The sequence below is a fragment of the Alligator sinensis genome, unplaced genomic scaffold, assembly GCF_000455745.1.
Source record: "Alligator sinensis unplaced genomic scaffold, ASM45574v1 scaffold525_1, whole genome shotgun sequence".
Taxonomy (NCBI): domain Eukaryota; kingdom Metazoa; phylum Chordata; order Crocodylia; family Alligatoridae; genus Alligator; species Alligator sinensis.
Window position 1 is genome coordinate 131,600 of NW_005842936.1, and position 22,825 is coordinate 154,424.

General features: G+C 42.3%; 1 protein-coding gene across 5 annotated transcripts in view; it reads left to right on the top strand.

Moving 5' to 3' along the window:
* BMPR1B (bone morphogenetic protein receptor type 1B) overlaps positions 1-22,825 on the top strand; it is a 519,526-nt gene that overhangs the window by 116,799 nt on the left and 379,902 nt on the right. The window contains exon 1 of one of the 5 annotated variants that reach the window (XM_025192513.1): positions 10,648-10,730. The exons of the other annotated variants lie outside the window; for them this stretch is intronic. The gene's annotated coding sequence lies outside the window, so the exon portion shown is untranslated. Of the gene's footprint in view, positions 1-10,647; positions 10,731-22,825 lie in introns of those variants that run through there. 5 annotated transcript variants of the gene reach the window in all.

Genomic DNA, 22,825 nt, shown 5'->3' on the forward strand with positions numbered 1-22,825 from the left:
TCAGGTGATCAGTCTGATCCGGCCTACACTTGCGATTCTTCCTTTGTTGTTCTGCAAGTGAGGTTACCTCCAAACTGGGACAGTAGTTTACAGTTTTTATTGAGTGAGTTGTCATCTTGGGCCTCTCCTACCCAAACTTGTCACTACTCCCAAATTTGGGCTCGGATCTTACTTAACGGATTCTGCTAGGTTCAGTTTTTTTTGTTGATCATTTAATTACTTTGGGGAATTTCCTTTCTTTCCAATCTTTTAAAAGGCTCCTAGGGTTTGATTTCTTGGAATGTGGGATGTTTGCTTAAGGGTCATTTTTATGTTAACCTTGTTAAAGGCCTCTAAAGATAAAATTCAAGAGTTAAGACTTTGAGCTAAGTCAGGACCTTCTGCACGTAGGCCAAAACAATGGCCTAGATAAGAAGATGAATCTTGTCTTCTTCCTAAACTGGCTAACGGGCAACTATTACAAACATTCAAATATTACATTCGCTATGACACTAGTGACAGGAGGCATGCCCAGGCAAGGGTCAGCCCCTGGCGTACTGAGCATGTGTGCTCCATGCAGGGACGTGCAGTTTCGGGTGTCTGTAATGGTGGGGTACAATGGTAGAGTTGCTGGTTCTGCAGGGTCTTTTGTCTTTCAAATGCTGGGTTTTTGCTCTGTTCCTGGGTGAGGTTCGTGGTTCCTGGATGAATTAATGCGAGGTGATGGTCCAGTCATTACAGGCCATTCAGTAGAGGCCTGCTACCATTGTATTTCAATCATTCCCAATCATTCTTATTCATCCGGGAACCAGTTTCCATGGGAGGGGTACGTGACTCATACGGTTGCAATAGGGGATGCCCGGGCAGAGGACACAAGATGGAGTCTTGACACATAAAAAGGAAACTTTACATGACTTTGGTTCACTTACAAACACAGGTAAACCATACAATATCCATTTTTTGGTGGTGGCCCTGTCCCTTGCTGCTGATTAGCCCAGTGGCCCACCTCTCACTGCTGATTGACCAAGACAGTGGTGGCCGCATCCTTCACCACTAATTGGCCAAGGAGGCCGGTGGTCCACCCTGCCTGCCTCCTCCCAACCAAGAGGATATCCTGTATTCTGGGGATGAGTAAGTGGCCACCCTACTCTTGAGCCCTGAGAGCGCCTACCCAAGGTGGCTAGAGAGTGCAGGCAGCTTTATGCTGACTGTGCACTCCCATCATAAACTAACAGGTGTCTGCAGCAATAGAGGGGCACAAACTGATACCATCTGTGTCTTGGTCACACATATTGGGTGTTTCGTGGCACAGCAAGGTTATGGACATCTGTTTGCTTGGCCCTTGTTCTGCCATAAAATGGCAGCCCAAAAGCAATGTTTTCACCATCAGAATGCAGGTAACAATAAACATACTTCATTTTTCAGTTCATAGACAAACTAAAATACCTACTTTTACAAAAGCACTAGTATAACTGTAGTAATTGTTTTGCTGGATACTATATAAAATCTTCAAGGTCCTTTGTGTGCACATCTTGTATGTAAAGAATAGGAACATTTTAGTTGTGGAAACCGTTCACAGAAATAGTGTCTTGCATTTAATAATGATATATTAATGAAACAACTTCATACATATAGGCCTTTGACACATGTTACATTTAAGACATGATTAACAGTTAACTGGCCATACATTAATGCAGTTAATGGCACAGTAAAACAAGGAATGAGCCACAAAGTTATTACACAAAATGTATCATAACTTTGTGGCTGGTGGCTGCTTACCATCATACCTTAAATTGAATGTAACGCTAGGTATCAGCTTAATGGGGCTCCCCTCCTTGGGGCGAATTGGAGATCTTGACTCCAGAGTGCTCCTGAGGCTCAGAGCCCTGATCACTTTGGCTCTGTGCTCCCAAGACTGGGGGGCAGCAGTTAGTTGATTGCGGCTTGCAGCTGTGGGGGCACATTGGAGCCAAGGACTCTGGTGCATCCCCAAGGCTAGGGATGGCAGTCCTGGGTTCCTGTCGCACCTGCAGTATATAGCTCAATTGAGATCTGATCTCTGATCCCACAGTTGTGCTTCTTGCCATGCCAGGTATAGCATGGTGGGAGGCATGACTTTTGGAATCACACATCAGATCCCTCCATGCCTTTAATTGAACGACTGCCAGGGGCCATAAAAATCATTTAATCTATAATTCCATTTACTTTTTGAAAAACTTTAATAACCAGGGAAACTTTAAGTTAACAGATGCTGTAAAATTTCATTGAACTGAAGGCCTTGAATAATGTCTGTTTTCAGTATTGCCCGGGGAGTAGTTTTGCTTTCCACTTAGAGAGTAGCAGCGTCACTACACACTTCAGCAGAATTGTCCATTTTAGGTATAGTAAGAAATATTTCTGAAAAATGTATAATCTCCAAAACCAGGCATAACTTTTAAGTGTATCCATATAAGGTTGCTTGTGTATGCATAACTGAGTTGCTTATGTATGCGTAAATGGATTCACTTTTTCTTTGACCAGCCATATGCTGGTATAATTCCACCCTTTTAAATGACATTACTTCTGAATTTTCTCCTGTGTTAGAGGAGAATTAGGCATTTAGGGTGACACTGAGGAACAAAATGCAATGCCTAGATGAACAGATTTAGTTGTCTATGTGCTTGTCTAATTCCCCAAAATGCCACTTACTAATGGTAATTTTGTTCCTGTATACTCATTCCTATATACATGCCCAGACTATTCATATGCTTTGGAAACAAAACATGTGAGTTCTTCCCAAAATAGTTCAGTAGCTAGGGCACTCAACTGGGAAGCTCAATGACCTGACTTCTGTCCCCCTCCCCTTACCCAGAGGGGTTTGAGCCTGGGGGGCCTGACTTCCCAGGATCATATCCTAGCCACTATGCCACAGGCCAGTGAATCATGGCTGATCTGTAGTGTGGTGGTTAGAATGCTGTGCTGACAAGTGAGAGTTCAAACCCACTCTGGGTGATGGGACCTGGCAGTTCAGCTTAGCCAACAGTGTCAGCTGAGGGTCCAATCTTCCTGGAGATGAACTACCCAGCACCTCTTCTTGAGTTGGGTAGGTATCACATCCTGTAGCTAGGGAGTTAACTGAGCAGGCAATGGTTTTTAACCCCCACCCTCCCCTGCCACTTGGTATTTTCAAATAAAGATATTTTTTTCTTTACTCCAACTTCCAGAATCAAGGTGCTTGTCTTATTTAGGGGCATGTCATGTGGGATAAAATGCACTACTTTGAGTATATACTGCTAGTGTATTGCAATTGAAACATTAAAGTGGTATACTTAGGGAAAAAATTCCCATCACCTTTTTAAAAACCTAGGTGACAGTGTAATCAAATTTTTACAGAAGTTCTTAGTTTTGGGCATTTGGGGTCATGTAGCATGTTCTACTTGCTTGGAAATACAAAACATTCGCAATTGTAAATATTGGCTAAAAGAGTTATGTATAAAACTGTCTACCTGAAGAGTCACAGTATTGCAGGTATCCTCTGGTTAGGGTGTCTTATAAAAAAGAACAACAGTCTAGAACAACAGTTGCCAGAGAGTCCAGTTAACTTTTGCTCTGACTTGGAACACCAACATACCACTGTGATAAAATAAAAATGCTAGTTGTAAGCAATCAGAGGTAGCAAACAGGGAGATCTGGAAAACTGTTTCCAGAATGCTTTGGGTTTTGAAATTATATGCAACTTTTAAATAAATTTACAAACAGCTAATAAGGTTGTAAAGAGTCTCTTATGAAGCTCACTAAGTTTGTTTTAAGGGCTTTTCTTTCCAGATATACTTGGGTCTCTGTATTACTAGGAATAAGTCACGAAACCTGAGAGGGGTCTTCTGAACACTTGTTTACGCTTACACACAACACACATGTATTGAAAGGAAAAGGATAGTTTTCATGAGAATTGAATTTGGAAAAAGACAGGCAAGGCAGAGATGACAACGTTGGGAGAAAATAAATATTGCTGGACAAGCTGAAAAAAATTTACCAAGTGAGCCTGAATTCCTGCCATACAGCATAGGGAATAACTGGCCCTTTTATGCTCTGGTCAGGTTTGTTTGGAAGAAGTGATACTGTAAAGCCTCAATTTTATTACATGCTTATCAAACCTTTCCATATCAATAAATGCACGTACTTAAACTAATTTAGTTCTTCACAGATTAGGCTTGACGTCTGACTGTAATGGTTTTGGAGAAATATTTCTTGCATGCTGTTTAGAAGAACTGTGCTTACCTGTTGTGCTTACCTGAGAAAACATCTAAGTGATGCTTATACAAGCTTGCTTGTTCATTGATTCAGCTTATAACCTTAGCAGGAAGTGTTGCTCCAGTAAAGATTACAGGGTCAGACCTTGGGTCATTACATTTTGGACAAAGATGTTTTGGTTTTCTGCTTTCAGCTCCTTTTAACTATGTAGCAACCACCAATAGAGGATTTGCACAATAGCCCTTCAGAGTAGTACTGATCATCAATCCATAAACATGAGTCAGATTACAGGAGAGGTTTCTGAAGAATCTGTTTATGATATGATCATAAATAGGCTGCATCAATGTTCAGGCAGGCCTACTTTATAGAAAAGATAAACACAATATTGGCTAACAAAAGTATCCCTGGCTGGGTACAAAAAGATGAAGGCTGCAAGGTCACTTTAGAGTTCTCATTGTTTAGGAAAGGTTATATCTTCCAGCTGCAGAACATCACACAGACACTCTAGGATATACCGAAGTTTTGGTTTCACAAGAACTTAACAGAAACACAGAAGGGCATCATAATTATATCTATGGCATTCTCTTGTATTAGCTCATTGGAAAGGAGAGGAAGATCTGTCATCCTTTATTTCTGCCTCTTACAAAGTGTATCAATTTATTAGAAACTCTTGTGTGTTCGTGTGTGTGTGTGTGTGTGTGTGTGTGTGTGTATAATCTCTTTGTGACTAGTGCTTGGGTAAAAGTTAAGTATACACATTTATAAAACTTGATAGATTTTACCTTCAGGTAAAATCCAGCTTTTTACATCTTGGTTAAAGCTCATCCCTGGTACCATTCATATATTTCAATAAGACAAACAAACAAGACACTTCTTCAGTGGCCAGGTCTGTATTTTTTGTTTTTAAACAATTGAAATAATTAAAAGCGAGGCTAATAGTAGATGATAAAACAACTGCAGTGATTCCTGTTTTTGGTCAATGCTGAAGTAATTGCTCTCTCTTGGACACCTTTAATACTTACGCCATTTTTTCAGCTCATATTCTAATGTTGTAAACCAGGACAGTCCAGACAGCTGCACGCCTCTGGATGTCAGAGCTATGGTCTCTGTGGTCCTGTGACAGGATCTGTGTCCCAGCTGTGCCATGACCCCCTGGGGCAGGGGGCTGGATTGAAGATCTTCTGAGGTCCCTTCCAGCCCTAATGTCTGTGAAATCTATGAAACACAGAGTGGAGCATGAGTCAGATTGCCTGAGAATCGTACGTGATGAACTGATGGGTTCCCATTTCTGGCAACTGTGATAGGATGAACATAGGATCATAGTAGCACTGGAGGGACCCTCACAAGGTCATCTAGTCCTTCCCCTTGTTTAAAGTGGAATCATCCCTGTCAAATCATCCTAGCCAGTGTCTGTCCAACCTGCTCATATAAGTAATGTTAAAAATAATCAAACTTTGGCTGGTCCGTTTCTTATTTTCAACTTAATCCACAGCTGTCCTTCAAAGCAGCCAGGGCTTACATGCCTCATGGGCCACACATTGTCAGAGTGGCATTAATGGAGGCTATGAGCCCCTCAGGATGCATGACCCACACGTGTGTGTAGGTGGGCGCTCTACCGTGCTGCACTACATGCACAGGTGGGCATTCCCCCACCCTGTTGCACTATGCACAGGCAGGAAAATGCTCTTTCATATAGCATGGCACCCCACCTTGCCTTCGGCTCCCTGGCTAGGGACAGACATTACACATAAACCGGTTTAAGTGATCAGAAACCGATTTAAACTTGTAACAGAATAGATGTTCAGTGCACATAGACTAATTTGAAAATGGCTGAGACAGGTTTGAGATAAACCTGGTTGAATGTAGTATTAGACTTAACTGATTTGGCATAAACTGGTTTATGCAATGTCTGTCCCAGACCCTTTGCTGGTTTAAGCTAAACCAGACACCCCCAGCATCCCAGCATGCTCTCTGGGCTGGACGAGGTTCTCTGCTCCACAGCAAAGCCAGCCCCTCCCCTCTGCTCCCTGGCTGGAGCTCCTACAGAGACTTGCAGGCACAGCAGGGTCTGCCTGGCTTCCCTGTGCCCCCCTTCCCTCTCTCACCCTCACTGCTTAAGCAGCTATCCCTTCCTTCTCTCTCCCAGAGCACAGATTGTAGCCAGCATGTGGTATCAGTGTCCCAGGGGGGGGGGCATGTGGTATCGGTGTCCGGGGGGGGGGGGGCTGACCATGCCCTCCCTCAGCTCAGCTTTGTGCAAGGGAAGGGAGGGCTGCTCTAGTGACCCTCCAGCTTCTAGCCTGAGCCACTGCAGGCATGTGCCTGCATTTCTGGGATGTCTGTCTGATTACAAAACTGATATATCCTAACCAGGTTAATAACCTGCAAAGATTCAATCAATTCAGGATCAGGCTTGTTGAGCGTCTGTCCTAAGCCCCTGTGAGTTCCCTTGTGACTGTGCATGGACACTTTGGGCTGCTTGCTCTCTTGGCTGCACCTTCCCCTCACCCCCACCCCACAGTGGGGGCATGTAGCAGAACTTGGGGGAAGTAGGGGGAGCCCTAAGACCCTGGCTGCTGCTGCAGGTAGAGCAATAGGGGCAGCAGCAGCTAGGTGGGGGCCCAGGGGCCCTATGGTAATTCCTTGCAGGCCACATGTGGCCCATGGGCCCCCAGTTGGACAGCCCTGATTTAATCAATCGTTTGATAGCTGTTGAAATATTTTTCAGCTAATCTTTTACATTTGATTTGTCATTCGGGTGAATAGTAAATATCCTACTGCTGCTATTTTTTTCCACTAGGCATCCTACTGAGAGTAGTGGTGGTTTGTTTACAGCTTTCATCAAAGCAATACAACAAAATGACCAAAAAAAATTATATGCTATAAAATAACATTTATATAACTTACACTTTTTGCTAAAACTGTACACTCAGATTATTAATTCTACAAATATTTGCAAAATTAAAACAAAGTAGAGTATATAGTGAAATAAAAAAAAAGAGAAAGAAGTAGTGAACACTAAAAACGAGGATTCCATTTGTATTCTAGTCTGTTCTTCTAAAGATTAATTTTGCATAGTAAGAACAATTGATCCATTATTTTTAAAAGAAGGCTTCTATTTGTTTGACAATAGATCATGTGAAAGTGGTGAGGAAATCTAAAAACTGAAATTTCTGATATTTTTCACTGGCTCTTGGCAATCTAATAAGAAAACAGGAAATAAAATAGTGAATTTGGTCATTTTTCACTCTGTCACAACAAGTGACATGGCAGTGTGGAATGTGTATGCTCTGATATTTAGACCTAACAGCAACCCATCATACCATTGATCATAAATGGATTGGGGAACACCTGGATGGCTCCATTCTTTCCATGTAGAGAACACCCAGAAGTGTTTGATGTAGGAAGATTCAAGTGCAGAAAGGAGCATTGTCTTACCTGACCTCCTGTATAATGTAGCTAGCAGTTTTTACACAGTGATTCCTGCATGTAGCCGAGCAATTTGTTGCTGGAAGCAATACTTTTTAAATGTGTATTCTTGATGTAAAGACTCAGTGATGGAGAATTTACTTCATATCTATGAAATCATTCCTAGGTAATCTGTTCTAGGAATTAATTTGCTCCCAACAAAAATAAAATGCGTGTCTTTATTTCCAGCATGAATTAGTTTAGTTTTAGCTTTTAGTTACCAGATTTTAAGCCTGAAGCTCAGTTCCATCAAGACTAAGAAGGGTGATTAGTGCTGGTGGGTTGGAGGAAACAATTGGAAGCTGAGCTCAAGCTGATACCTCTCCCTTTTATTTTAAGTATTTGCCTATGATATTTTTTTTCATGATGCATATTTTGGAGGTGGTTTAATATTAAAAGTCACTATATTGTGATCATATAAGAGTAATGTCCAAGAATGACACTGCATTCATGTCTAGAAGACTGACTGCAGTGTTTTTCTCTGATGTGGATCTAGCCAACAGCATTCACTTCAGTGCCAGTGTACTCCATGGGTATATACTTAACATCTGTCTAGGTACTTAAGTTGCCGTGGGCTACTATGGAATGCAGCAGCATTCTTTATTAAGTAAGGGGCTCAGTAGCATATTTTCTTTCCATTATCCATGATATACACTGGCTACTTGTTAGTTACTAAACTTTTTATTAATAAAAAGTCTCCCTTTGATTTCTTCCCTTGATTCTGTACATACACTTCTTTTGTTTGGAGTTGGTGGGGACTCCACCATCTTACCCTTGCCCATTGCTGTACAGGTTTCCCTCGCCAACCACAGGGATTAGGTTCCTGAAAGTTCCCGTGGCTGGCAAAACCATGGTTGGTAAGACAAAAAGGCTTATGGGAAAAATGGGGTTAGGGACTTGATTATAAGTTCCAGCCTGCAGGGAGCTTGGAAGGAGTGGATGGAAGGCTGCAAGACAAGGGGTGCCACATGCATGTACCATACATGCACGTGGCCCCTGGCAGCCTGCAGAGCAGTTCCAGCAGGTAAGTGGGGGGGGCAGGGAGAGAGGGGGATTGAGGCCCCTGTAGGGAGGGAGCTCGGCAGGGCTGGGGCTGCTGCCCAGTTGGGCAGTGCTTGGGGCCTCAATGAGTGGCTGTAGGGCCCCAGTGAGGAGCTGGACAGGGCCATGGGTGGCTCGTCTGGGGAAGGAGGAGGGCCAGCTCCCTGCCACACCTTGTACTCTGGGGGGTGGGGCAGGGGCAGGAGATCTGCATTCCCCGCATCTGTACGCGGGGCAGGAGCAGGTTGTGGGCATGGGCTCCTGTCCTGCTTTGTTCTACTGGGGCCTCTGGCACCCTGTAGGCACAACCAGGAGCAGCTGGGGACATTGAGGCTGCACAGGGATCTTGCTGCTGCTCACCCTTCTGTGCCCTGGCAACGTGCCTCCAGTGCCTGCTGCTGCTTTGAGGGGTGCAGTCGCATGCCACTGCCCTCGCTGCATCCCTGTGTACAGGAGGTGTTTCACCAAGGCAGGGAGGGAAGCAGGGCAGCAGGGAACAGTGGCAAAGAGCTTCTCGGTGCGGGCCTGCTGTTCCCTGTCACCCTGCTTCCCACCCCCATGACCCGGCACTTCAGGAAGCAGAGGAGCCATACGGGGATCTCCTCACCTGCCTAAGTCCACAGCAGGCAGCAGTGGAGAGTGGGGCAGGGCACTGCAGACCTGGATCTAAAGCCCTGGCAGCTGTGGGCCCCCTCCTGCAGGGTTGAGGGAGCAAAAGCATGGATACTTAGAACAGTGGTTGGCGAGGGAAACCTGTATATCTACTATTCTATTCTGACTGCTATGTTATCAGTCTAGACAGTGAATCTAAAAAGGTAGAGAACCACTGATAGAGAGACATCCTAATTTGTCCTTGTGGTCTGGAATGAACTTTAGTTTTCATAGATGTCCCCATTCATTTGTATTGCTGCAGCAAGCAAACCTTTCTTCATGGCTATTGTTAAAGTGACTAGAGGATTCTGGTCATCTAACAATGAAATATCAATTTGAACAAGGAAGTAGAACACTTTGGCCATGAGTCTCCACTGCTGTCTTGGTGTATAAAAGGATAAATGGCTGATTTTAATTTGGCATCACTTAAAAACCACTTTGCACTTGTGGGGTGTGTCCAGATGAGTGTGGACGTGCGGGTATGTGGTGCTGCAGACCCATCTGTGATACCACACACCGCACCTGCAGCCATTCCCCGTGCTGCTGCTTTGCAGTGTGGGGGTCAAAAATACCCACACCAAAAAAAGGGGGGTGGCACACATAGTGGCAGCACATGCCACCCAAAAGTGAAGCCTGCCTGGCCAGAGCCACGCTCCAGCTGTTGGCCAGGCTTCCTGCTGCAGGAGCGCCAGTTGCAGTTTCCGGAGGTTCCCAGAACCCCAGGTAAGGCTGCTGGTGCCAGCACAGTTGCTGGTCCCAGCCTCCCCTACCCCAACCCAAGGTAACCTGTTGCTCACCATAGCGTGTGAGCCATGGATGTTTCTTGGGAACAAGTAGCAGCAGCACAAGGTGTGCTGTTGCTCCTCGTCCCTGGGGAAACATGGGAGTGTGTAAAATTTGGAAAGCCTTCTAGATGTCTCCTTAACTGAGCAGTCCTGAAACCTGAAGGTTTGATGGGATTCAAATGATGGGAGAATGATGGAATTCAAATTGAGGGTTTTTTTCAAACATTTAGCTATCCGTTAGTAATAACAGAAAACACTCAGTCTCATTGATGCAACCAGATACTTTGAAATATATGCATGATACAATCCAACTGCTTTATAGAGGTCACTAGCTGTCTGCTGCTTTATTAATCCTTTGGCACCAGGGCTGGATTTACTCAGTATGGCCTGCAAGGTAATGACTTTGCTATATAAGCTCTCCCTCCCCCCCAAATATCACATATAGGCAAAGATTATTGTTTTCTTACTTTCTTTAACAGAATTCTGAAACGCACTTCTCTGTGCTCATACTGTCTCTCTCCACTGGCTTCCGTGGTGGTAACTGTTGGATTTCTGGAAAGCAGCAGCTGGAAAAATGTAAGATTTTTCTGTTTGCTTTGTCTGTGAACACATGGCCTCATGGCCAGTGGTTGTTCCTGCTGCTCCTGTTGCTGTTCTTCTTATGTGCCTCACAGAGAACTTTCCCAGCCTAGAGCTAGTTTTATATTGTACCATAATGTTAGTGTTCCAACACTGAAGAAACATGAGAAGGAGACACAGTCTTCCTGCATGTAACAAATGGTTACTGTTTTAATGCAGGCAGAAACCCTGGTTCTTACCTAATATGTAAAGTTCTGAGAGGAGGGGAATTTGGGGGTTTTGGGGGGGAGGAGAGCTGGGAAGGGGGGTGGTGAAGCATGAAAAAGAGAAAAGTTGATTGGTGCATTTTCATATCCTACTTAATCACAGTCATATGTCAGGCTTTTTGAAACAAGAAGGGAGGGAGTGATGGCTGTTGAAATTTGTAGCGTGTTGGAATTCTGCAAGTGAGCTGTGCTGTGCGGTGAGTTCTGTGGCTTGGTTACTGTCTTAATGAATAGAGCCTTTCCATAGCTGCCAGGCCCGCAGCAAATGTGGTCAAAGGATTTATTACAAAATGTACCATACCCTGGCATGGAGCTAATTGCGTATAACAAGAAGCGTGCTGGAAACTCAGATTTGAAAGGTGACAAATGCAGAAAATATTCTATATCTGATGCTGGTGAAAGGGGTTTTGTGTAAGAAAATGTTTGTATGTCTGTGCTTTTTGCTAATGAGCACCTAAACATAACTGCATGCTTTCTTGTTGTTAACTCAGTTGAGATAAATGAAGGTTTCCTGTTTTGGATTTTTATTTCACAGCCAACAATGAAAGAGTAATCACAACATAGTTAGACCACTTCAGGTCCTGTAAGGAAATGTTCAGGAGATGTTCTTAGTATTGCTGCTCATTTTCAAAGTGAGAGAGGGAAGAATAGAAAGCTGTATTGTTAGATTCTAAAATTTTCAAATATGCAAGCTTGAAAATTCCAGACTGAATAGAAAGGTTCAAAAGATACAGAAAATGAAACAGAAAGCCTTGGGAGAGAGATTCGGTATCATTTAAAGCATACATATTTTTAAAAGAACAAGAAACACAAATATTTATGGGAAGAATGATATTTGTGAAGATTTTAAATGTTAAAGGCTCTGACACAGTTAGACTTATAATACCCATGCTTATTTCCTGGTGTTCATTACTTATACACATGATAAGAATTGCTGGAACATAGTAACTATTTAACAAATCAAAGAACAGGTTGTCTATCTTCTTTCATCTTTTTCTACCTTTTCATGTTCCTGTTCATAGTATTTATAGTTGTAGCTTTTTTTTCTTGTAAAGAAAAAAAACAACCCTTTTATTGATCTTTTTCTTGATCTGTTAGACTTGGTTATTTTTTCTCTGGCCACACCAAGGTGAGCAATACTACCTTCTCTTGAGTTCAGCGTGCAACTCCTAAAGCCATTGGATGGTCAAACTATACAAAACCAAAAGGCAGAATTATTTTAAGGGAGAGAATTAAAATGTGTAGAAAACTAAAAATGTGACTTGGCTTTAAAGTTTAAACCATCCTTTAAGCATAGAGGATGCACATTCCTTGGATCAAAAGAAGAATGCAAGCCTATCTGAATAACCAACATTTATTAAAAATGAATACTTGAAAAAGCATGGGGAATAAGGTGTGGGTAAGATTGCAGTGAGGAAAAGTATAAATGCTTTGATGATATAATAGTTTGGCACTGAGTTGGCAGCATCAATTTTTAAAAGAAAAGAATTTGGATGGTAGTATTAATGTTCATAACTTTTAGACAGACCAGAAGAAAATTATATGTAGTAAAGAAATATATGCACCATCACCATCACACTGTTTTAAAATTTAAAAGTCCCATTACCCTTTCAGAGGATATGTGCTTCCAAATCCATTGGGCACGTTTACATATGCTTCAGGGCTGTGGGCGGGGGGCGTGTGCTTTAATTAGAGCAGCTTTAATCCAAGCGCTGCAGCATCTCATGTATCAGCTTCCCCATGCTTCAAAATGGTGGTGGGGACACTTGAACTAAAGCTCATCTAACGAGTTACCGTTATGAAGTACGAGAATGATAATGTATGAGATGCAGGAGGCTGCTGGAGCGCAGTAATTGCCACACTCCAGCAGACTCGATTAATCCAGTCTGCTCCGATGCTCTGTAATTACAGTACGTCAGAGCAGCCTCTGCACTCATGTACCAGGCACCCTTTGGCTCTTTTGAAACCCTTCCTCCACAGAAGTTAGGAGGGAAAGATTAAATGGTTAAATATTATATTGCATCTTTTTTTGCTGCTGAAGGTCCTACAATACAGTTTCTAGGACTTTAGGTTTAAACATTAAGCTTGAGTCATAAGTTTACAGTAAAGGCCTTATATATCATTTAACACTTCTTTTAGCTTATTTCTGTTGTACCTTGTGACTGCATCACTTCTAGTTCATCTTTAGAAGAAAGGTTTATCCTTTCTCTGATTTGTGGATCTTTTCTGAAGCTTGTAATTTAAAAGAGTTGAGTCCTATTAAATTTATCTCTTCAACCTCATAATAAAGATTTTCATTGTATGATCTTCAGGTCACTGGCCTAATAATGAGAGTTCTGGATACTCAGCTAGGTAAAACAGGCAAATGTTCCCATGTGTTGCATAATTTTCTGTGAGGGTATAACTATTGTACCAAGACTCCTAGTGGCCCTGGGTGAACTTTTACTATTGGGCTCTGCTTTGCCAGAGAAAATGATGATAATAATTGGACAACAGAAAAAAACTTGCCATTTTTGGGTCCCCTTTCTGTCCAGGCCCTGGGCGGCTGCTTGGTTCGCCCATGCCTGTGTCTGGCTCTGTAGAGTATATAGGTCTTTGATTCCCTTCCAGGCTAGGGACAGATATTCAAAAAGACTGAGCCTGAATTGATTCAATCTTTGCAGGTTAGTCTAACCTGACTAGGCTAAATCCATTTGTAACCCAGACAGACATCCCAGAAATGCAGGGACGTGCCTGCAGTGGCTCAGGCTAGAAGCTGGGGGGTGGTAAAGCAGCTCTCCCTTTGCTTCCACAGAGCTGAGGCAGGGCATGGCCAGGCCCTGGCAGGATGCTCTGATTATTCCCCTGCCCAGCAGGGAATGTTTATCACCCATAACTCAGTGTTTATCAACTCATTAAGAAAACAAAGCCTCTCTCCATTAACTAATGGAGCTCTTCTTAAACAGCTCTTCCAAGGAAGCAGGGGTGTAGGTTGTTGGTCTAAGGACATAGGCAGACGAAGTCCTGTGGCTGAATCTGATACCTTTTATTAGACCACCTTAAATAGTTAGAAAAAAAAATTTAGCAAGCTTTTGGGTTTAAAAACCTTTCCTCAGGCTAAGGAAGTCTCTGCAGTTGGTGTGTGCTCTTCTTGGATGGAATGAATAGTAAAGAAGCCAGAGGCTGGGCTGGTATGCATGCAAGATAAGCAGCCTGTGAAAATGTAAATTGAGGAGTCAGTGAGTGAAAGACAGACTGGGTTGGGGGGAGAATGGGGATGAATGTAGCAGATAAATAGTGGACAGGTACCTGGGGAGTCCGATGGCAGGCAGGTTATAATGCGTCATAAATCCAGTGTCTATATTTAGTCCATGATTTTTTGTATCTAGGAGGTTGATGAAGTGAAGTTCATAGGCTCATCTCTGAGAAGTGTTTTGTAAGCTTCCTTTGAGGATTAGAACTGAGAGATTGGAGAGAGAGTGGTTTTCTTGTGGGTTTTTAAACCCAAAAGCTTGCTAAAACATTTTCCCCAAACTATATAATAAGTATAGTTGGTCTGATAAAAGATATCGGATTCACCCAAAGAACTTTGTCTTCCAAGGAAGCATATTAAACTATCTGTTAGCTCCAAAAAGCCTGTCTGCCTCTGTCCTCTCCCACAGCAGGTACCTTAGCCAGTGTGTGATCTACTAGCTAATGCTGAGGTGTTTGCGTAAGGCAGAGGGGGATAATCCCTGATTAGCAGGGAGAAGCCAGGCAGACACTTTGCCCCTACAGAAGTTTGTGGAGAGCTCCAGCCAGGGAGCAGAGGGGAGGGGCCAGCCCTGCAGTAGAGCAAAAAGTCCCACCCAGCTCAGAGAGTATAGTGGGATGCTGGGGGTGTCTGGTTTATCTTAAACCAGCAAAGAGTCTGGGACAGACTTTGCATAAACTGGTTTGAACCAGATCAGCTAAGTCTGATACTACATTCAACCAGGTTTATCCCAAACCAGTTTTGGCCATTTTCAAACTGGTTTATGTGCACTGAACATCTGTTCTGTTACAGGTTTAACCAGTTTCTGATCAGTTAAACTGGTTTATATGTAATGTCTGTCCCTACCCCCAGTATTGGGTAACCGACATCCGAGTTCCATAATTGTCCGGATAGACAGACATAAGCTGCACTGTCCTTGTTGATGATGGAAGCAAGTGTTCCTGATGTAAAATGGTCAGCTCCATTTGGCAAATATAGCACTGTCTTCTTGATTCTTTCTTTATTCTTTTAGACAATGATGTTTCATCAGGTGAAGGGAGGAAGGAGCCCATGCACCCTTTTGAAAAGAGGAACGGTGACATGTCAATGGCAGATATTTGCACAAATCCTTGCTTTGGCTTTCCTGTGCATCATGCATGAAACACAATTTGACCCCCTATTAACTCAGCAGTTAATTTACCTCTGAGCCTTGTTACACATTAATTTTAGGCTGCTCTTGGAGATCTTAACCCCTGGATTGTCAACACATGAACACCTAAAACTTTTTTGAAGCACAGTTTAGGTGAATTAAAGTTATGCTACTCTAGGGCAGGTTTATCTCTGATCTGTGTTACCCAGCTTGTGGTCCCTTAAAGTGTAGCTACCCCCCACAGATGAACTGCCCAAGTTGCAGTCCTCCAGCATCCCAGAATATGGTGTCCCCTCGCTGCCCTCCTGTTCAGTGTAGGCAAAGTTTCTGAACTCTGCTGTACAGGGGACAGTTCTGGCACTAAGCCAACTCCTCCTCCTGCCCCCAGGGGTGTGACCTTCCAGCCCCTAGGAGTGCAGCCCCTGCAAACAGCCTGTAGAGCACATTCCATCTAGCAAGGTTGCAAGGCACAGAAAGGTCCAGGAGTGAGGTCTAGAGGAGGTTGGGGGAACAAGGTAGGGGGCCAGATTTGGTACCCATGAGATGGGGCTTCCTTCTTGGAGCAGGGTCAGTAGTTCCCCCAAAACACCTTCCCTCACTGCTCCCACTTCCCAGCTACCCTAGGAAGCATGACCAGCATCCCTCAAATCCCAATCCCAAATCACAGTTTATTATATAGCATAAGACTTTCTTTCATTTATGTTCTATTCCTTTTAAATTCTTTTTATTTTTTTTACTTTTGATTTTATCCTTCAGTGGCTGACTTGCTTCATTTTACCACCCTTCCCCCACCCCCATTTCCTTTTCATCTCCTGTTTCATTACTAAACCCCTCTCTCGCACAACTCTACCTAGAGCAGGGGTAGAAGCCTGTCCTGGCTCACAAGTCCTGTAGTGGCAACAGTTCCCAGCCAGCTCCAGGCTGTATGTGCAGACTTCCCCTTGCAGCCTGGGAGCTGTCCTGGTCAGAGGCAGGTCTCAGCCAGCTTCAGGGTGGCTGGGGAACTCTCCAGTGGAGGGAGCGCCCTGTGCTAGAGCAGGGGGACATTGTCCCCACTCGGGCTTCTGTGGCAGAGCTAGCCCCAGCAGCAGGCAGCTCCTGGGGGCAGGGAGCAATCTCCTGCCCCCTGCTGCCTGGCTGACCAGGAGTAAATTGCTCCTGGTCAGCTGTCTACACGTGTCTTACTGTGCAGTAAGTATTCAGCAGTTTGTTTGCTAGTTGCACGTGCAGGTAGCAAATTAACTGCTGAGTAGAGTAAATCACTATGCAGTAAAAGTCTGCATGTGTAGACAGTGATGCTTACTATGCAGTGATTTGCTCTATTGCGCAGTAAGGCATCTCATGTAGATGTGCCCTCAAACTATAAACAGATGTTGCCAAATGAGGTGGATCTGCAAGGGAACTCCAGGTTTCCTTATTTGCAGATGCGCACCTGCAGGGGATTCTCTGGGTTGTCATATTGCACTGTTGTTCCCTGACAAGGACCACATCTCTGCAAATGGGGGAACTCCAGGATAGCCCCATTTGCAGAGATGTGTCCTGACTAGAGATATGGCATCACAATAAGTGCACCTGGGGAACTCCTTGGTCGGGGTTTCCCATGGTTGGTGTCTGTAGGTGAGGAACCTGAGGTTCCCCATTTGCAGAGGCATGTCCGGAGTCAGCGCACAGCAGTATAACGTGTGCCCAGGGAATGCCTTTCGGGGGGGGGGCTTCCCAGGGCACACTTGTGCAAATGGAAGTACATAGGCAGGCACTCCAGGGGCTTCAGGGGCCTGATTGTGTGCCTTGGGAACAGGAGTTCCCAGTGCATTCAGGCTCGAGTCCCTGACCTTGCTTGTTCTTTGTACTGTCATAAACATTCTTAAGCAGTAGAAAGGCACCATCTGTTTCTAACCTCATTTCCTATCAGAAAGTCTTCATAAGTGCTAGTGGAATACTGGAGGGATCTTTGGGTTGAGTCCATGCTCTTCATGAGTAGTAAGAAAAGGTGGGGAGGTGGCTGGGACCTCCCTTAAGGATGGCAGAGTGCTTGAAACAAATGATGGTTGGACCTCTTGACGATGACTTTTTTACTGGCTGTCATTCTGTCTTTAACCTGCCCCATTTCTGGGCAAGTTTGAGAAAATAGGCATGTCAATGTTTTAGAATTGCTCTCAATGTTAATCCATTTATTGACAGTTTTTTCCAAGACACCAGCGTATTGCCCTCTATTTGTAAAGCAGGTATCTTTGAGAACTCTTTCTGAAAAGGGCTACCTATGAGTTTAAATATTCTTACTTGCCATGCACCCATTATTTCTACTTGGAGCAAACCCTTTATTACCCATTTGGGCTTTTTCACTGTGATGATTGCAATTTTAACCACTGTGGTCAGAAGTGACAAGAAGTATGATCTGGTATTGGGAAGTTTCCCTCCAGGATAAAGTAGATAGTTCTGTAAAGCTTAAGATTATAGAGAGAATTACATGCCTGATTTCTCTGCAAAAACAGTGTGAGAGCATATTGAAATCGAGCATCTAGAAATTGATAACTTGCTCCTCACTGCTGTGCGGCTTTTGATGCATATTTTGTTTGTCGTCGTCTTATTTTTTTTTAAATAAAATATTGTTTTGGGTTAGCAAAGCAGGGGACTTCCTTAGCAGCTGATAGCTTGACCGTCTAATGTAGTAAGAATTGGAAGGAGGGCTGAGATTTTGAGTCTCTGTATTCTTTTTAAATGCAATGTTTTATATTGTAATGTAGGAACACTTGATCAAGGTGCCTTGGTCTGTACTTCTTATTTAGATTTAGTTGCTAAAGTCATTTTTGTGGAGTTTCCTGGTTTTGCAGAGGTTTTTGTGTGCTTTTGTGATATACTTACTTTGTTATTTTAATTATTAGTTCCTTTTATTAAAGGTGGATTCCTTGGCTGTAATTAAAGTTGGAAGTGTTTTTCATTCTAAATTGTGACTTATGACATGAACTTTGTACATTTTCTACATTTCGAGCTGAAATCTGGCAGGTTTGATTTCAACACAAGAGCCAGTACGATGGTGAACCTGAGTAGAAAGCATTTAATTTGCTTTCTGATAAACAGTGAAAAATATATTTCGAAGGATGATATAGATGTGTTGTGACCTATTTTTCAATAACTGTAGTGCCTTCTTTCTTTTAAATATAACTGCAGAGAATTTCTGGGTAGCACCCGTGTATGACATATTGGACTAGTTTTGACTTCTGAAGGTTGTAAGCATTTGTGGGGGGGGAATTCATCCTGTTCGTTGTTTCTTTTAATGTAGTCTCAACACTCTGCCAGCATTCTGATGATTTTGTGCGTGCATAAATAGAATATGCATAAGGGATCTGAGAACTCTGATCTGACCCGTTGCCCACAAAACACAGGACAGAACATTCTGCTGTTATTTATCCAGTAGTAACCCCCTGGACAACTTCTGCTTGTTCTTTTTTTTTTTTTTCTTTTTCCTCTTTCTTTCTGTATCTCTGCCTTTATGAAGGGAATTCCATTAAAAATACCTGCACTGAAACAATATGAAGAATGAAAAAGTAGAATCCTACCAAATCAGTCATGACAAACTAAAAAGGCTGCATGCCCAGCTTTAATTCTGCCTCTTTCTGCATGCAATGTATGCATGCAGAAATATATGTCTATATATTCTTCTTCTTTTTTAACTAGGACTTCTGCTTCATTCAGTTCATAGAATGAACTGAGAATGAAGTATTGACTTGTAGTGATCTAGTTTGAGGTCTAGAGCAAGAGGTGGAACCTACGGTTCATAGGCTGGATCCAGCCTGTAGACATGGGGCTTGGGCAGCAAGAAGTTCAGCCATGCAGTAAGTGGGGAAAAGCGGCTGCAGTGGGTACTTCCTCATGTCACAACGGGGAGAAGTGACAGCAGCATGTGCTTCCCCCCCATTGCCATGACCTGGAGCAGCAGCACTTAGGTCCTCATGCCCCCTCTGACCTGAGCGGAGTCATTCTGGCCTGCAGCCAGAAAAACTTGCTGACCACTGGTCTAAAGAATTCGTGCCTCATTTATTATAGATAGAGCATGGTGAATGAGACAGAGAAAAACAGGATTGCCCTTATGGTGATGTCATCAGGTTGGGACACAGAAGATTCTGCTCCACTGACTTTGTGTGCGACTGCTAGTCTTTTGACAAGCAACTTAGCAGCATCATAGGAGAACTGCCAGGATAGATATGCTAATGTTTTTGATGTACACAGATCCCACAGAGATGAGCATAATCATCATCATAATCATCTTGATTTTAGTGCAGTGTCTATGGTGTATAATGACTAAGGTCCTCATGCTGAGCTGTGAGGATAGAAAGGAATATTGTTTTCCCCAGCTGGTTTTGGGCGAAAAGGTGTAGGTTATATGCTAGAATATATGGTAAATAAAGACTCCCTTGATTTCCACAAAAGCAACATTTGCTTGGGAAACCTCAGCTATCATTGATTACGGTGTGCCACTTCAGTCCTCTCTAACCTTCTTTTAGTATTTATTTGTCTGTGCTTTTTGGTTTCTTTGGCATCTAAATAAACTCTCTGGCATTTTTTCTGTGCTGAATCTTATGCTTTCTGGACTATTTTCCCTGGGCATCATAAAACGCGTTCTTGTTGCACCTGTGCAATCTCCAAGTAGATTTCACCTGTCCCTAGGTTTTGCCTCTGAACATTTTGGAGATTGCAGCTGTGCCTCTACTGCTAAATTTATATAATCGTATAATTATATAAATATATACAATGTATATAGCATGATATATACAGCCTTTTTATACTACAAATTAAACAAAATTAGCTGTATTGCGGGGGGAAAAAAAAAGCAATTTCATAACATGAAAATGAAGGAAAACATTAGAGGAACAGCTATATTTATTTGCCGCGCTTCTAATGCTTGTGTATATATTAATGTAAAAAAATTGTCTGGCCTTGGAGCTCAAAAACTTTTGTTAAGAGTGCACCGCATAAGCAATTAATGTGAGTCAAATAAAAATCCTGACATGAAGAGTGAAACATCTTCCTAGTATTTACATATATGCATGCTGCAGGTTTATTGAGCTAACAAAAGGAAATGGTGTACTCAAGTGTATAGGTATACCCTAATAAATAAGCTTGAATCATTTGTGATAGACTTATGAGGATTGTCAATGTGCCTGCCCCCAGCAGAAGATGCATCAAAAGATTTTGGAGCTGGAGTTTGTTAGATACACTGCCCAATTTTAGAGCTTTCCACTAAGGAAATGGCTTCCTTGCTTACTTCATAATCCTGATAGGCATATAAAAAAGAGAAGCATAAAGGTAATTCTGTAATCCAGCCAAAAATAATAATTAACAGGGGTGTTGTCATATACAACCTGTTATGAGAGCTAACTAAGTGGTAGAAAAATCCAGAAATTCTTTTTGTGTTCTGTTAAGTCAGACTAAACAAACTAGAATTGTCCCAGAAATCCTTAAAGAACGTAAGGGTTCCCTGAAAACCCATGATTGAGAGTAGAGAGAGTTAAGTGTTGGCTACCCAGCTGTTGGCTCTTTGACAAAAGTATAGATGTCCATTTTGTGGTGGTTTGCAAAACAACTATACTATTGTATATGTGTAGTGCTGCAGCTTCGAGCTCCTTAAGCATTTCCAGTGTGTTGTTATCGCTAGTTAGTGAAGTAGTGCAAGTTTGTACAGGAGAACTTTTACAGAAGTCCCTGCCCTGACGTTTACAAATTAAATACCCTCATAGAAGAGCACAGATGACACAGGAGGACAGTTCTGGTTCTACAAACTCAGTTTTAAGACCATATATGTTTTTGGTGTGTAGATGAAGTATTTGAATTAGAGTTGAAAAAATTAAGAGCCATTTATGCAAATAGCACAAAATGGCTCTCCCACATTTCTTTAATAATGTATATGAGATTGGTGGTAGCCTAATCTTTCTTTAATACTATTTATAAAAATATAAATTATAAGTAACTTCAAAGGAGCGCTGAATTGAAAATGTGGAACGTAAATACAATGTCATAATGTTTCATATTCTTTTGTGTCTGAGGCCTCTTCTAAGATGTGTATGTGTACAGGGGTCAGAATTATTCAGAAATCTATTTTTTGATAGGCCACGAAGGATGAATGAAATCTCTGCTAGTCTTGTGCAAAAGAAAAATACATTTTCTACTTTTTTATAAGAAAGCACTAAACTATACTGCAATAATTCATTGTATTAATGGGAAAAAGATGGATTCAATATCCCATTGTGAATTGCTTCTCTGATATTTTCAGCGTCTCTGTGGATCTGGTTCTCAGTTGATTAATTTCAGTTCAATGACTTAGCTGATCCAAAACCCTTTCCAGGACTCCCACGCCTCATTTCTCTATGTTGTAAGATTGTTCTGACTTTGTTCTAGGCTTGTAGGACTGGTGGACTGCAGTTCCAATTGGTTCTCACATAGATGGTACTTGGGTGGGAGGTAACTTCCAGTTATTCAGTTGTTTAAAACCGGATTACATCCAACCTTGCTTATAATGTGAATTAAACAAAATTTGCCATGTTGTTTTTATCTCTATTGAAATTAAAAGTGGGAAAATAAAAGCAATTTCTTAACATGAAAATAACAGAATGTGCTAGAGCGCGAATAGGGAAGTATTTTTAGTTTCTAAAATTCTGGAGAGAAAATAGTTTTAAAAGATTTTATCTTAATGAATTTAGATTTCTTTACAGTAATCTCCCAAGCTGTTTTCACTAAAAATGTCAAACACAAAATAAAATCAACCCAGACCGAGAATAATATCTCCCTCCCACATATACTCACCTTGTACCTCTTCACATCCACTTTCAAAAGCATGTCTGGCTCTGCAGGCTGGATATCCAGTTCCTTCTGATTTTAGAGGAACAAAATGATGTCCTAATCTGAAGGCTGCTCTTGCAAAACTTTCTGTGCTGAGTCTTCTGTGTGTTAAGTTTTAATAAAGATTCTTCCACAAAACTATGTGACTGGACAAGAAAATATTGATACTTGTATCTTACATATAATTTTTTTATGTGCCTCAGAGTTATAGCCATGGCTGAGGATTTCATTATTCTGGGTGCTTGCTTGAACACACGGGCAAAGGAAATTTAATTGTTTCATAGGTTCATAGATGTTAGGGTCGGAAGGGACCTATTAGATCATCAAGTCTGACTCCATGTTTTACTTCTAATTTGTATGTTGTACCCTTAGAACTAGGTAGACTGTCAAAAGTGACAATGTTTAGCAATACAAAAAAGCAAGGAAAGGTAAGAAAAGTCGCTTTACATTCAGTGACCTCTAATAGATTTGGTTGAGCAATTACTGGGTAATTTATTGCAAACGTTACTTAAACTAAAGTTTAGCTGGGCTTGTTGGGCAGTTTCTTTTGGAAGCTGAATGATGACATGGTAACTAAATTTGCTTTTCCCAGTTGTATTAGGGACTCCATACGATTAACTACTCTTTACCT